Source organism: Kogia breviceps, chromosome 17 (assembly GCF_026419965.1).
Source record: "Kogia breviceps isolate mKogBre1 chromosome 17, mKogBre1 haplotype 1, whole genome shotgun sequence".
In the NCBI taxonomy this organism is placed as follows: Eukaryota; Metazoa; Chordata; class Mammalia; order Artiodactyla; family Physeteridae; genus Kogia; species Kogia breviceps.
This window is the reverse complement of record NC_081326.1, coordinates 37,523,173-37,538,639: the sequence shown is the minus strand read 5'-3', so window position 1 is coordinate 37,538,639 and position 15,467 is coordinate 37,523,173.

The window sequence follows — 15,467 nt, the reverse complement described above, 5'->3', positions numbered from 1 at the left end:
TCACAAGGAGGGAAAACAATTTACATTTATAGTTTTGCTCTAGGACTATGTTAAGTCTTGGACCTCTGCTATAATACAGTCTGAAAATATCTAGATTGCTGGGACATCCTGTAGAATATCAATTGATTTATCACATTGTTGAGAGCATGCTTCTCAGGCAGGATGTGCAAGAGGAGTTAGCGCCCTGGAGACTTTGGTCCTCAGTTTACAGGGTGGAAGATAAGTTCTACAAAGACTTTAGGACCTACAACTTGGGCATAGTTTTCAGGGGTCTAGTGGTCCTAGAATCATGCTGGGACATCTCCAAAATACAAGACAACTTGCCTCAACCTTCATCCATTATCACAAAGAGGTCAGCACATGCCTACTAGGCTTATTCAGGTCCTGGAGGAATACATTCTACATGTAGGAATACTGCTCTAGCCCATATATCATGTGACCCCAAAGGCTGTCAATTTTGAGAGGGGTTTGGAACAGGAAAAGGCTCTGCAGCAAATTCAGACTGTGGTGGAAGCAGCTCTGTCATTTGGGTCATATACTCCAACAGACCTAAGTGACTATGCATCAGGAACTGCTTATTATGAGTTGCGTTCTGTTGGACACAAGTCATAAAGTTGAGTAGACCCAGACTGAGGACCAGACGGCATGAATAGTCGAGATACCCCCCATGCCCATATCACCCACAATGGTACACCAGTACCTATGCCTCAGCTCATACCTGGCAGGAGGTTGAGATGGGGAGGGAGGTGCATACAACCAGTTGAAGGAAGAGGATAAATTTGAGGTTGGCTTATGGATGGGTTGACTTGGTACATGGTTGTAAGCCAAAAATGGATGGCAGATGCAATACAGCCACAAGCAGGGTGGCCTTGAAGAAAAATGTCTTCCCATGGTAGAGCTTTGCGCAGTGTACCTGGTCACCCACTTTACCAGTAAGAAGAAATGGTCCATTTATCTGGGCCATGATGAATGTCCTGGAGGGTTTGGTCAAGGGCCTGTAAGGAAAAAAAGACTGAAAGATCAGAGATAAAGTCCAGGGGGGGGGTAGAGGCAGGTGGATGGACATATGGAAGTTGGCATGAAGTGTGATTTTTGTATCACTTATTAATTTGTGCTTACTAGAAAGTATTCAATGGCACTAAAATGATCTAGTAGACAATGCAAGTCAGGCACTTGACATTAGCCAGCCTATGTCTTTCCCACTTCAGAACTACACACTAAGCATATGAATGAAGAGGCCATACAGGCAGAGGTAAAAGGTACTCATGAGTTTAACAGCATAGATTCCTACTTATGAAGGCAAATATTGCTATTGCCAACTCTGTGTGTCCAACCAGCCAGCAACAGATCTCAAGGCTGAGCCCTGACAAGACACTATTCCTCACAAGCAGCTGAGGCCAACCAGCTACTTGGTGACAAGTTGACTACATTGGGCTCTTTTCATCCTGGAAGTGCCAATGATTTGCTCTAATAGGAATAAATACCTAACTAAATGAGTTTACTTTTCCTGCCCACAAAACTTCAGCCAACACCACTATCTGGATCCAGGCTTAACTGATCCATAGCATTTGTACAATGAAGGAAATGGGGGAGTGGGCTTATTATCATGGAGTTCACTGGTGTCATCTCATGCTGCACCACTCAGAAGCTGTCAACCTAACAGAGTATTGAATTGACCTGTTGAAAGTACAGCTAACTGCAAGTATGGGGTCTCTTGATGAGAAATGTAAGGGAAGATTCTCAGGTTGATATTTTGCAGTGGACTAGATTCTTGACATTCTCAAGGGATATAACCTCATTATTCCTCCCCTAGAAAATGAGTTCCCTTGTAAAATGTAATAATGTATAACTCAAAATTAAATGATCTGTTCACATTCAGTGATAAGAGAGCAACAACAAAGCCAAGCTCAGTGCCCTCATGTTCCTCATGCTCTTCTCTCTGCCACCTGATTCCTCACACCCTTCTCTACTATTTTTGCTTTAGGTAAGGCCATATTACAATGCATGCAGTTCAAATGAACATATGAACAACATTACAAATGATGACATGTTTTGGAATTTTAGCATCACTTTGAAGTGCTCAAAACCATAAATGTTATATTTGCCAATGTTAAGGTTCTACTGAAATTAGTTGTGATTTCAAATTATTTTGATTAAATGCTGGCCTTTTCAATTGCATAACTTTCTCTAGAATAATAGTGATCTTCTAGCCCAGGTCTTCCACCCATTCCATGTGGAAGAATCATTTCCCATTCTTGCATTCAGGTCTCTTGTAATATTATGTCCTTTAAAGGATAAAACAAATATGTGCAATGCAAATAATATCAAGTGGGACAATGTATTTCATACATATAAATGAATTTGATGGTATAATATATGTATCTAAGGCAAGCTTGGTCTGTCTTATTAGTGAGCAGAACCATATTGTGTGAAAAGAAGTCCCATCTCTAGTATTCATTTGGATGCTAAAATTCTTAGAAATACATACTTACTTCTAAAAGGATTGCCTTATTTTGGACCCAGCTGATGTGAGTTATTGTGAATCCTGTATCCAAAGGAAACACTTCTCTTCACATATGTGGTTATTTGATTTGAAATAGCTAGAATCCGTATCAGATGGTTTTTAAAGAGAATGATTATATTCTTAAAGGAATCTGGAAGAGTGTGATACTGCAAAGAGATTTAAAGACTATGTCAGGAAAATGATATATTAACTAGTTAAGTTCATATTTTTAAAAAAGTAAAGAGGCTTACCTTACCTCTTATCTTTTAAAAAATATATTTAGTTCTTTATAGGTTCTATTGAACAGCCATAAAAAATTTATTTATTATTCAATGCTAAGTATTTTAATTTGAGTTCTTAAAGACATTTAACCTTTCAAAACTGTGCTATTACCCTGCACAAAAGACAGTCAGTGAAACAAAAAATTCCATAAACATATTTTCACACAGAGACAGAAAGCATGCACAAGAAGAGGGGGAACACAATATCCGAAATAAGTGGAATATGACTCTTGTTCATTAAGAATTGTTTCAGAAGCCCCTATGGAATATAGGAAGTGACCTACTTAAAGTTTAATGTCAAATGCCAACGAAGAACCACAGAGCCCCAGCTTAAGAAAAGTCATAACACCTCATTTTCTGAGGAAGCAAGAAGAAGGAAGGAGATAATCTCATATAATATCAGTGGTGGTAAAAGAGATAAGAACTTTCCAAGGTGGCTGAATAATCAATTGTTCTCAGTCTTGAGACAGGGAGATAAATTTTCTATTGAGAATTGCTGCCTTTACATGAGAACTTTTTTTTGACAGAAGGGCCAGGTGGTCCAAAGGAAATATTCCTGGCTCTAGAGAGTATAATCCATTTTTTATAAACTGGCTAGTTGAACGCCTACTATGTGCTAGGTATCCTGCTAGGTGCCATGGGAGTTACAAAGATAAATAAAGGGCAAACTAGCTTTTGCTTTGATATTCTACTTGGTGCCAAGCACTTAGGAATTCTATGAAGTGGATATTATGGTATCATTTTTACAGATAAGGAAATGGGGATTTGAGAGATTAAATAATATGCTCCTGTAACCGAACTGGAATTTGGGTCTGCTTGCCTGACACACAGCAAAGCCAATCTACTGACACTGGCTTGTGATGAAGGAAAGTACAGTGTTTACTGCAGGTGTCAAGCAAGGAAAATGGGCAGCTGGTGCTAAAAGGACCAGAACTCCCTATGGCTTTCAGGGAAGGGTTTTTAAAGGCAACTTTAGGGATGGGGGTTACAGGGTGTCTGATCAACCTATGGACATTCTTCTGAATGGTTGGTGGTGAGGTAACAGGGTGATGTTTCAGAAATCAACATCATCAGCCTTCTGGTCCCAACTGGCTTGGAGACTACATGCTGTGATCAGCAGTTGCTAGTTGGTAGGAGTCTGGTTTCTATAAAAACAACTTAGGAATGTGCATTAGACATTATTATCTATGTCCTTCAGGGAGGAGCTAAAGGTCCTGTGACTCTGCTATATGGCTAATATGTTGTTTAAATTGTTACCAGTTTCTGGCCCAATAGCTAGTTTTGTTACTACATGTTCACATTTTCCTAATCATTAACTCTTGAGCCAGCATTTTGAGACTCAGGGGAGGCTTAAAACAGAGCCTTTTTATTTCAACAGATGGGGGACAAAGGGCGGGTGCTTGTATACTAGAGAGGGTCCCTAAGGGACCTGCTTGGTTTTATTCCAAGTCACATAGCTAAGAGATGATAACCATAATATCTATTTTGCAGTGTTGTTAAGTTCTAAGTACAAAGTAGAAGCTCACAACAAAACACAAAACAAAACAAAACAACAAAACAACAAAAAACAAAAACAAAATCTCCTGGGAGGATTATCATTATGTATTTGGGAGTTATTTTATCTTAATGTTTTTATCAAACTCATCATTCAATTATCACCTGATTGTAACACGTTCAACCTAGTGATGCTGTAGAATATTTTCCTATGTATTAGATTGGGCTATTAATAGCAATATGTAAGCTTCTTTGAGGTCTGAGATCATGACTTATACCAGCAAGGTGAACTTTCCCTGCTCCACCAAATGGCTTCTTGCTCACGGGACACTGCTTAGTGAAGATCTAGGTTTTACTCTTTTGCTGAGAGCTCATAATTTATTGGTTCCCACTGATGGCAGTAAAGATAAGAGATGAAGAACATGCAAAATCAGAATTTTACTTTGGTTCAGTATGCTTTAAAACAGTGACTTTCAAATTTCTGTCTGAAATCTACAGTAAGACATATATTTTTCATTGGAACTAACATTTGTGTGTACATGCACACACTCCAGTCAAAGGTTTTATGAAACAATACTTACCTTATGGGTGGCAGACTCTGATACTTTCTATTCTTTCTATTCTATTCTATTCTATTCTATTCTATTCTATTCTATTCTATTCTATTCTATTCTATTCTATTCCACTCTACTCTATTCTATTCTACTCTACTCTACTCTACTCTATTCTACTCTATTCTATTCTATTCTATTCTATTCTATTCTACTCTGCTCTACTCTACTCTATTCTATTCTTTTCTTTTCTTTTCTACTCTATTTTATTCTGCCATTGCATTACACTCCATCCCATTAAAAATGCTGATCCACTAAGTTGATGTAATGACGCACTAAGGGGTCATGGCCCACATTTTGAAAAAACATTTCTTTAAGACATTAAAAATATGCAGCACTATATCAATTTTGGACCTCCTACAGTGCCTAGAATAGTACTAAAATAATACTGGCTAATCTGATGTGGTAAATTGCCAATTTGCTCCAATTCTTTACCCCCTGTGCCCCCATATCCATGTGCTTTGCTGTGTGACTGTCTAGTGTATACCTATTTTGATACTGACCTGGACCATGTTTATTGGCCTATTGTTTTAGCTGATAGGAGTTTAGTAAACATGATACAATCAGAAGCTTGAAAAGTGCATGCACACTCTTGCCCCTCTGTCTTGTTTATGAGAATATGCCCAACTATCTTCTGGAGACACAAGGACAGGATCAGAGATGTGATCAGAGCTGAAGAGCCAGGTGTCCCAGCTGAGGCTATTCTAGATTAGCTCACAGCCAGCCAACACTGATATATGAGTGAGCCCAGGCAAGATAAGCAGAGGCTTCTAGCCATCTAGTCAACTGCTCCAGACATGTGAGCAATAAACATTTATTGTTAAATGCCACTGAGGTGTTTTGATTTGTTACACATTACTACTGTGGCAACAGATAACGTACACCTGGCTATGCCCTATCATGTACTGTTCATGTTTGAGTACATGAAGTTTATCTATGTACCTTGAAGCCTAGTAGAGTCAATGAAAAACTCCCCCATCCTGCCTTACTTCCGCTATGGGTCAAAATACTACTCACTTTGATCACCTCATTATAGGATAGTCCTTAGGATGTCTGGTTTCTTCAGGAGGTTGTTCACAAACATTCACAAAATGCTCACATTTTGGCTTCTGGAGAGAGGGCCATTGATATTAAGAAGATTATAGAGGCATAATGTTAATGTAGAATGGCATACTTTATATAGAGTACAGAAATACTTTGACTTGCTAGTGTTAGGAATTTGACAGTTATTTTAAGGCATAATAGCATGACAGACTACTCTTTCTTCTTGTTTTTTCTAATTTTCCAGTTCTTTGTTTTAGGACTTCTCTTCTAATTACTCTTGTCTTATTTCCTTTAGCATTTTATTATCCCCCCCAGGAGGTACCCACATTCCTTGTTGTTACTCCATGTATACATATAATGAAAAAGTTAGACAACTTGGGATCTACAAAAGAGAGATATTACTGCTCTAGAAAATCTGAAATAGGTAGAAAGATCTGGATGTGTTATTTGTCATGGATGTCATCAAGAAAGTCTAACTGCTAAAGAGATGGTTATTTAAAAAAATCAACCTCCACCTCTCACTCTGATTTCAGAGAGATCTCTATGCCTGGACCAGTCCTTTAAAACAAGCTGGAGATGTCTCATTGCCTTCCACCATGGAAACCTTGATATGGTTGCTTTACTTATTACTAACCATCTTGGGCTTTGTCTTTCCTAAGTGAACCTGGGACCTAAAAAAGAGGCCAGGCCTCCTAGAGAGTCCTAGATCCCTAACAGAAATTCCTGGTCACATCATCTTTCAGGTACACCAAGCTAGCCATCTTTGCCAGATGGGTCCCAAGGACAGAACCAGATTTACTTTTATCTTCACATCTTTCTTGTTTTCTCTGACTTGTTGGTGTTAATGAGTTCTTTGGCTTGTGAACTCTTGGATCCCAATAATCCCTTTAGCACAGTGTTTTCAATTTTAGTTGCATTTTAGATCACCTGGGGAGCTCTGAAAAATCCAGATGCCCATGCCACACCCAGATTAATTATATCAGAATCTCTAAGGGTGGGTCCCAGGCATCAGTGCTTTTTTTTTTTTTTTTTTTTTTTTTTTTTTTTTGTTTGTTTGTTTGTTTTTTTTGCAGTATTCGGGCCTCTCACTGTTGTGGCCTCTCCCATTGCGGAGCACAGGCTCCAGATGCGCAGGCGCAGCGGCCATGGCTCACGAGCTTAGTTGCTCCGCGGCATGTGGGATCCTCCCGGACCGGGGCACGAACCCGTGTCTCCTGCATCGGCAGGCGGATTCTCAACCACTGCGCCACCAGGGAAGCCCGCATCAGTGCTTTTATAGAGTTCTTGGAATAGTTTCATTGTGTAGCAAAGCAGAAAGCCACTGCTCTAGTCAACTTCTTATATCATGTTCTAAATTATCTACTTTCAGTAAGTTGGAATGTACTAAGCTTTCATGTTTCCCTCATTTTGGGGTTGAAAGGTCTAGATTATACACATTTTGCCAATAAGAATACTGTCCTCTCAAGCTCTCTTTCTCTTTTCTACTTTTCCTGTTTGTGAAAAAAAAAATCTTATTTCTCTCCCCACTGCCCCATATCTATTAATCAAAGAATAAAGTAGTTCTGCTTAAAATGGAAAGTATGTGGCTCATATTCAAACCACCACTATCCCAGCACAAAGTCCTTTCTGTTCTAGTATGAAACTCTTAAGTCTTTTAAACCTAGCATATGGTATGAAGTGAATACAAAATTATTAAATTACACTGAAACATGATATTTTTCTTCACTCACTGCAAGTACATTATTCTACTATATCTCTTTCTTTCTGAAATTCTTAGGTAAGTTTGTGAATTTCCAGGACTAAACAGGATTGTTCCTTCTTTCCAGTCTGTCTAGTTCCAAGTACTGACTGCCATTATGTTAAATCTTCTGTGAATTCTTAAACTCTAAGGATATTGTAAGATGAACACAATATTATTTTGGCAGGGAATTGTTTATATGTGTGTGGGTAGGGGGTTTTACTTGCTCTTATATATCTCTTTAACATGAAAGAAACTTGGTTTAATTTGCTTCCATTTTATTCTCCTAGGAGCCAGGAAAAACGCTCAAGAGAAAAAAGGATATTATTTCACTCTAAGAGCTCACAGTGATGGAAACTTGGAAATGAAAGCAAGTATGTGTAGGTACATAGGTCACAAATTACAAAGGTCACAAATTTTAAAAGTCTGAATTACCTCTGGTTTATTCATCTAAAATGAAAATATTTTTCAGTCATCAAAATCATGTTTATGGCTTATTTGGGAAAATTTATCTTAAAACCAGATACAGAGTTTGGAAGGAAACCAGGAAACTGGACAGTACAATTCACTTGGGGTCAAAGGCAAAATTGCTGGGAGACTGAAGTTTTCCTTATTGAGTTTGCAATATTGATTTGGGGAATATAAAATAAATAACTGAAAATATCTTCCTAGAAGTAACTGTATATCATCAGCTTTAGATGAAAAAATACTAGGAACTGGCTTCATTTGAAGGAATAGTTACTCAGCTCTCTAGAGTTTGCTTAAATGACTTCAAGGACCGAATTTATAGCTTATATCATGTGCTGTTAAATCCTTTTTTTTTTTTTTTCCAGAATCAGTTCAAGATGGAATATTTATTAAATTTCTGCTTGTTCATTCATTTGGTGTATCCTTATTGAGTGTTTACTATTTGCTAGGTTCTGCTAGATCTTGGAAATACAGTGATGGACATGATGGTCCCTGTTTTCATGGAATTTACAGTTTAGCAGAGAAGATAGTCATTGAACAAATAAGTGACATATATAGTGATTTAATTAGTTATGGTAAATGCAACAAGACAAAAAGTGAAGTGTACAATGGAAGTCATTAATATGAGAAGTGCCTTGTCTCAGGGGTTAGAGATGATTTTCCTTAGGAAATGATATTTTAGCTGCCATTAGTAGAATTAGTAGGCTTTAGCTTGCATGTACTGTAATAGTACATTTTAATAAAATCATTGAAATCAGATATTTATTTGAAGAACCAATTCTATGTGGTCAGGTGTCTAGGAGGCTTCTGTGAAATTTAATTTAGGAAATCGGTGCTACTGTGTATTCATAGAAGCCAAGGGTTAACAGGCAAAGTGGCAGGAATGACTCAAAAGGTCATATCCATTCACTCAGTAAATATTTGCACAGGGGAAACAGACAAAAAAACCCCTGCCCTTTCTGGAGCTTTCACCGTCGATGAATAGACAGTCACTAAACAAGGTAAATCAGCAACACACAGAACACGTTAAGATATTGATACTGCAATGGAGGAAAAATAAGGCAGAAAGGGGGTTAGGGAGTGTTAAGTGTTGTAAACTTACCATAGCCTACTTTATACTTAATGTCTTGGGAAAAACGGTTTCTGCTTCGACTCACAGAACTGCTTCTTGGATTGCAGTTGGCTGCAATTGGTACCATATTTGAAAGTTCACTGTCATTTTTCAGAGCTGTCATCCTTAAGTTGTGTTATTTTTTACAAGGTAAATATTATTCTCATTCCCATTTTACAAATATCATTTTTTTCACCACTGTGATTGGCAGACTTCAGGGACAGAAAGGTGCAGGTGTAGACGTTTTTGACTGCAGTAAAGCCAGAGCCTTATCTATTGTGTGAAGACCTTTGTGTGTGCAGAATTAAGACAGAAGTGGCTCTACCATTCATTCGCCTGCAAAATGAATCCACCCTTTTGATCCACAGTTTTCTTACTTGTAAAATACAGTCTGGCCTCAGTATCCACGGGAGACTGGTTCCAGGAACCCCCGCAGATACCCAAATCCGCAGACGCTCATGTCTTTTATGTAAAACCGTGTAGTACGTCCATTCTCCCTATCTGCAGGTTCAGCATCCGCGGATTCACCCAACTGCGGTCCGATTTTCTCAGATTTTCTTGTGTTCCCAGAATATTTGATCCTTCTTTGGTTGAATCCTCGGATGCTGAACCTGTGGATACGGAGGGCAGACTGTAAAAGGCTTGGACCAGATCTGTAAACCTCTTTTAAACCTGAAGAATTCCTTCTCTGAAAGGCTCTTTACCTTTTCTAGGGGGATTTTTACTTTCAGGAACGCCTACCCCAGCCTTTGAAAGCGCCCGGTTATACAATACTTTGCCTGTGTTGGCTAGTGGTCTTTCTGTCGGGCAAGTAAAGGAGATATTGCGCTTGCATTAGCACCATTTTAATAATAATAATAAACATTTGTGTGTTCCTAGCTATGTGTCAGGTGCATTTCTTAGTCTTTTACCTACAATCCTCATGGCAATTTTACAAGGTGAATATTATTATCATTCTCAGTTTACAAATGGCAAATTCAGAAAGATTAAGTAATTTGTCCAAGGTCACACAGGTTGTAAGAGGCTGAATTAGGAATCAAGTTCAGGCAATCTGTGTCAGTGGTCTCCAAACATTTTCTGAGCACACATCCCATTAATAGAATAATTTTGAGGATTCATCTCAATATATATTTATTTACTGATTTAAAATTGTATGTGGAGGAATCATAAAATTTCCATAAAATAGAAAATAAGAAGCTAAAGATGAAATATTTAAAAATTAATTTTAAAGTTTTATTAACAATACAAAAATTTTTTGTTTTCATAAATGTGGTTGACTATACTTCATTATTTTTGGTTTGAATCATGGTCTGAATCATGTGATTCAGCTATATAAAGATCTGTTTCTAAGTTCTTAGCTGAAAAAGATGCCTCACAAATATACTTGGGTCCGTAGGGAAGAGGTACATCATTAGCTGCCCTTAATTATGATATACATTTGTCAATCATCCACCCTTTATACAAAGGCTTTTTTATTGTTATTGTTTAAATTCTGCAAAAAAATTCCTATAATTCCTGATTTAATCAGCTATTCTTGCATACTCCTTGGAAGGTGGTGCATTTTTGTATTTTAACAAATGAGATTAAAGCCAACTAATATATTACTTTGCGGATGTTGAAACTGGTTATAATATTTTGTTTCCACTTTTTTTCTTGTTACAGATAAGGGAGATTTTAGAGGGGACATCCTGCCTTAGCCTGGGTTTTCCAGAAAGCAGAACCTAGGTTTTATTTAGAACTGTACAATCTTAGGGAGTAGGAAGGAGGGACATGGAAAGGGAGAGCCTGTCAAGGAGGTATTATTGAGTTGGCTACAGAGCATGACTGGTTTTCAATTTTGAGAGATGGTCTTCACAAAGGCTATATAAATGACTGCTTCTCAGGACAGTCCCTCCAGGGGAAGGAATGGTGAAAATGTATTGTCTCCCTCCCATCCTCCATAAATTCACTTTGGATTGCACTTATGTGGGTTCAAAAATTCACTTTGGATTGTGCTTGCGTGGGTGCTCAGCTGGGTCCTGTAGCCTTTCACCCCTCCAAGTCAATGGGAAAAACCTGGGGTGGGAGGCAAGAAAGAAGCATCCCAAACAGGTACAAGGCTGGGTGCTGTCAACTGCTTGAAGGACGCCAGAGTCTATGTACCACACAGGGACTGGACAGGAGAGAGGTGGGGCAGAGAGTGTTGAAGTGATCAGAAAGGTGATTGATAGACACACAAATTATGTCTTTTGCAACAGAAACATATAACTACACACACATCAAATAGCTAGTTTCCAAATGATCTCCTAAGCAAATTTTAAAAAAAGCATTTACTTTTTATTCATTGTCAAAACATCACCTGTATCTACCTAGGTACAGTAAACTGCAACATGCTGCAATATATTGATATAAAAGAACAAGGGAAGGTTCCATTGTGAACTGCTAAGCGGGTGAACCCCTTTCTTCCTCCAGAATACTCCATGCTGTATTTGAGTGCCCAGCAAACAAGCTGACTCACGCACTGGGCTCAACCAGTATGCTAAATATTGGCATAACAGTTTCTTAGTTTTTGACTGAAAATGAATAGAAAAAGATGTTCTGATATTTTCTAAAGAAGTTCTAATATTTCATTTTCTCAAAATAGGGGATCGCCTTGCCCCATACTTTGGAGGTCAGCAGTATAGGTCTTTTCAGACATGAAGGAATTAAGGCAGCTACATTAATAAACAGAGTTTGTAGTCCAGAGTTGGAGAACATGGGCTTCATGGCCAGCAGGCTTGCATCTCAATACTGACCTTCCACCTAGTGCTTTTCGTAGCTTTGGTTGAGTTACTTAATCTCACTTCCCTCATCTGAAAATGGAAATGATAAAACCTATGTCTGTCTGACGCATAGCAAGTGCCTGGTGAGAGCAAGCTGCCCTTGTAGGAGTAGCCGTTGACAGTAACAGGGGGAGGGAGAGCCGGCCGAGCAGCAGTCCATGCTAAGATTGCTCCTGTCCTAAAGCAAAGTTTACAAGTTACCAGGAAATGAGTTTTCTGTCACCTCCTATCCTTCCAAGGTTCCTTCCTAGCAGCTGTACTCTTAGGGACGGGAGTGAGACAGACCTCATGAAACTACATGATTTAATATCCATACTGACTTAGCCCAGGAGCTCTGGAATATGGAACTCAAATTCTTTTCCTTGCTGATCTCATTTTTTTTATCACAGAATTCCTTCCCAAGTTCCTTCTTGGATCTTCCCTCAAGATGCAGAGAACCAGAAATTATGTTACTCTGGTTGTAATTACTACTTATTTTAGATGTTTATAATTTTTTCATTATAATAATTTCACCAGCATGGTGAAGGAAGCATGCTGCTTTCTGAGGCTACCTTTAATGGAGCAGGGGTTCACCTCTTTGGAGCTCTTAGGAGCTTCTCTCCCACTTGAACACTGACATTGACCTCTTTGGGGCTCTTTGGAGCTTCTCCTCCACTTGAACACTGACACTGACTTCCCTTAATTTCATGGTCACAAGAATGAGACATTTTCTGCAGTTCCATCTGTGGTTTCTCCCTAGTTTGTGTCTCTTTGATAAGGTCTCACTGACCTGTGTACTTTCAAATTAAGTCATTTTATTTCTACTAATCATAGTTAACTTTACCCTCTCATAGCTAGTGAATTTAACCCCTGGTTTTCCTTTTTAATTGATAGGGTCCATGCAACAACAATAATTTCCAGAAGGAACAGATAACTTCCCTATTATAACTGTCGGATGTAGTATAACACAATTTAATATGTTGATTCCACTAATATAAGATAAAGTGATATTGAAATATATATGAGTTATGCTTTCTAGTACCATATGTACTTATCCAAAATGGCTTGAAATCCCAGTCCTTTGTGCAGATGAGCAAACTAATACTGTAGAGTAGGGTTTGCATGAAAATGTGAGCAAAGAAGACACCATTGAATGTCCTCTGGTTAAGGGTTGGGACTAATAATTTCTCTATTGTCAACTCCCTCCAGGCAGTAGCAGCTCTCAAAGCAATGGCAGCATCTCCACCTTTCTGTCTGTTTGTCTCATTTGGCTCTGAATTTTATCTGATACAGAAAGATGGAGAGATGGTACTTTAACACCCTTCCATTCATACCAAAACTTCAAAAAGCAGCTCTCACAGGAAGCTTAAGTTAAAATTATTTGGATCTCATTACTTATTTTCAGAAAGACCCTTTATGTTAGTGTAGGCCCCTAATGCCACAGCCCTCTATTTTTTCTATTATAACTTTTGTCACGCTTTATTTGCATGTTTTATTACATGCCTTTGCTACCAGCCTGTAAATTCCTGTTCAGCTGTATGCCACCAAGGCCGGCACTGCACTGCACTGCAGTATGGATACAGCAATCTGGCTGTATATAAACAGTACTTTCATGCATCTGTTGAATGTTCAGGAAGTTCTTTAGCCTTATTCCTCAAAAAATGCCCTCAAGCATATTTCTTTTATTTAATAACTGCCTTTAATATCATGCATCTGTAAGAATGTGCAAAAATATATCTAGGTCCACACTGTAATTCTTTACTTCCTGGACTGCTGTTCCAAGAAACATAACAAGAAGGTGTATTGATTTTTATTTCTTCTGGGCTTCGGCCACACATATTTCCGTGTAGTTTTAGACATTAACGACTGGTATTATAGTTTGGGGAATTTTGATGACAGCTTTGGTCTACATAGCTCATTCATCTCAGGACACATGTGTCCATCTGCCAGGCTGAGGTGCTCTTTCCAAGAAGCATGCTATGCTCCGAGAGTATGTTTGGGTGTGGGGAGTTTGTGTGTCGGAGTCATGCTCCAAGCTGATGCCTCAGTAACAAAGAGGGCTGAGCAGAGATCTAAGGCAGATGCAGCAGAAGTAATACACTCTCAGGAGTGGAGCAGTGACACTTTTGAGGAAGGAAAACAAACTTCACACATGCCTAGCAGCTTCTCCCTTGAGGAACCCATCACTTAGTAAGAGCCAAAGAAAAGGTTCAAGGTTGAGAGCCATGTTTGCCTATGTCTGTGGGAATGGACAGGGTATACTCCAGTGAGTAATCTTCCTGAATGTTCCATAGCATTTGAGCATTTGCTTTCTCTTTTCTGGCATGGAGCCAGTTGTTTGGCCTGATGTGAAAGCCACTTAGTGAATTTCTCTGAGGAGCTACATTTGGCTACACATGCACTGGAGGGTTACAAGATGTAATTGCTTCCTCTTTTCTTCATTTTCCCTCTTAATTAACTATTTCCCTTTTTCTCCGTCTGGTGAAGAGAAGGGCACAGGAAATAAAACTACTCTTTCCCCTTTGGTCTTAATTTCTGTTTAGTAGAAGAACAATCTGACAAATACCACCAATCAGGCATTAAGGAAACCACTAGTTTAGTGGCTGGGGTCATATTTGATGCCATCTAGAGGTTAGAGCTAGAAAGTTTACCCAGCTTTCAAAATGGCACGATTTTAAACTCAGAGGAAAAGCTTCTTTATTAAAGTCCCCCTAGGAAATAGTCAAGTGAATGATCTACTTTAGACCTTGCTTAAACATTCAGTGTTGTGGTTGCCTGCAGTCTTGGTTGGAGGTCCACCTTACCTGATTTGCATACCAATATTTTAAGAGAATCAGAGCAGGGAAATCAGCCTGGGAAACTCATCTTACCAATGATGGATGCAGAACACACACATCCTGTTCAGACTACTGCTTTGTGCCTCCAATTTGTGTCCACAAATCCTCTAAACTTAAGTCCCCATGCAGGGCACAAAACATATCTTGGAAAATTATTTGCATTCTTCAGCTTGAAATTGGACTACAATCTAATATAACATGTTTTTTTCTCCTCTTTCATTCTTAAATTCTTTTTTATTGTGGTAAAATACACATAACATAAAATTTGCTCTCTACGTCTGTGTCTCTATTTCTACTTTGCAAATAGGTTCATCTGTACCATTTTTCTAGATTCCACATGTATGTGTTAATATACCATATTTGTTTTTCTCTTTCTGACTTACTTCACTCTGTATGACAGTCTCTGGGTCCATCCATGTCTCTACAAATAACCCAATTTCGTTCCTTTTAATGGCTGAGTAGTATTCCACTGTGTATATATATCACATCTTCTTTATCCATTCATGTTAATGGACAAATAAATTATACAGAAAACGAAATGTGGAGTTACAAATGAAAAGTTCCAATAATACTAGTATTTTGACTAATAATTAAAAAAAA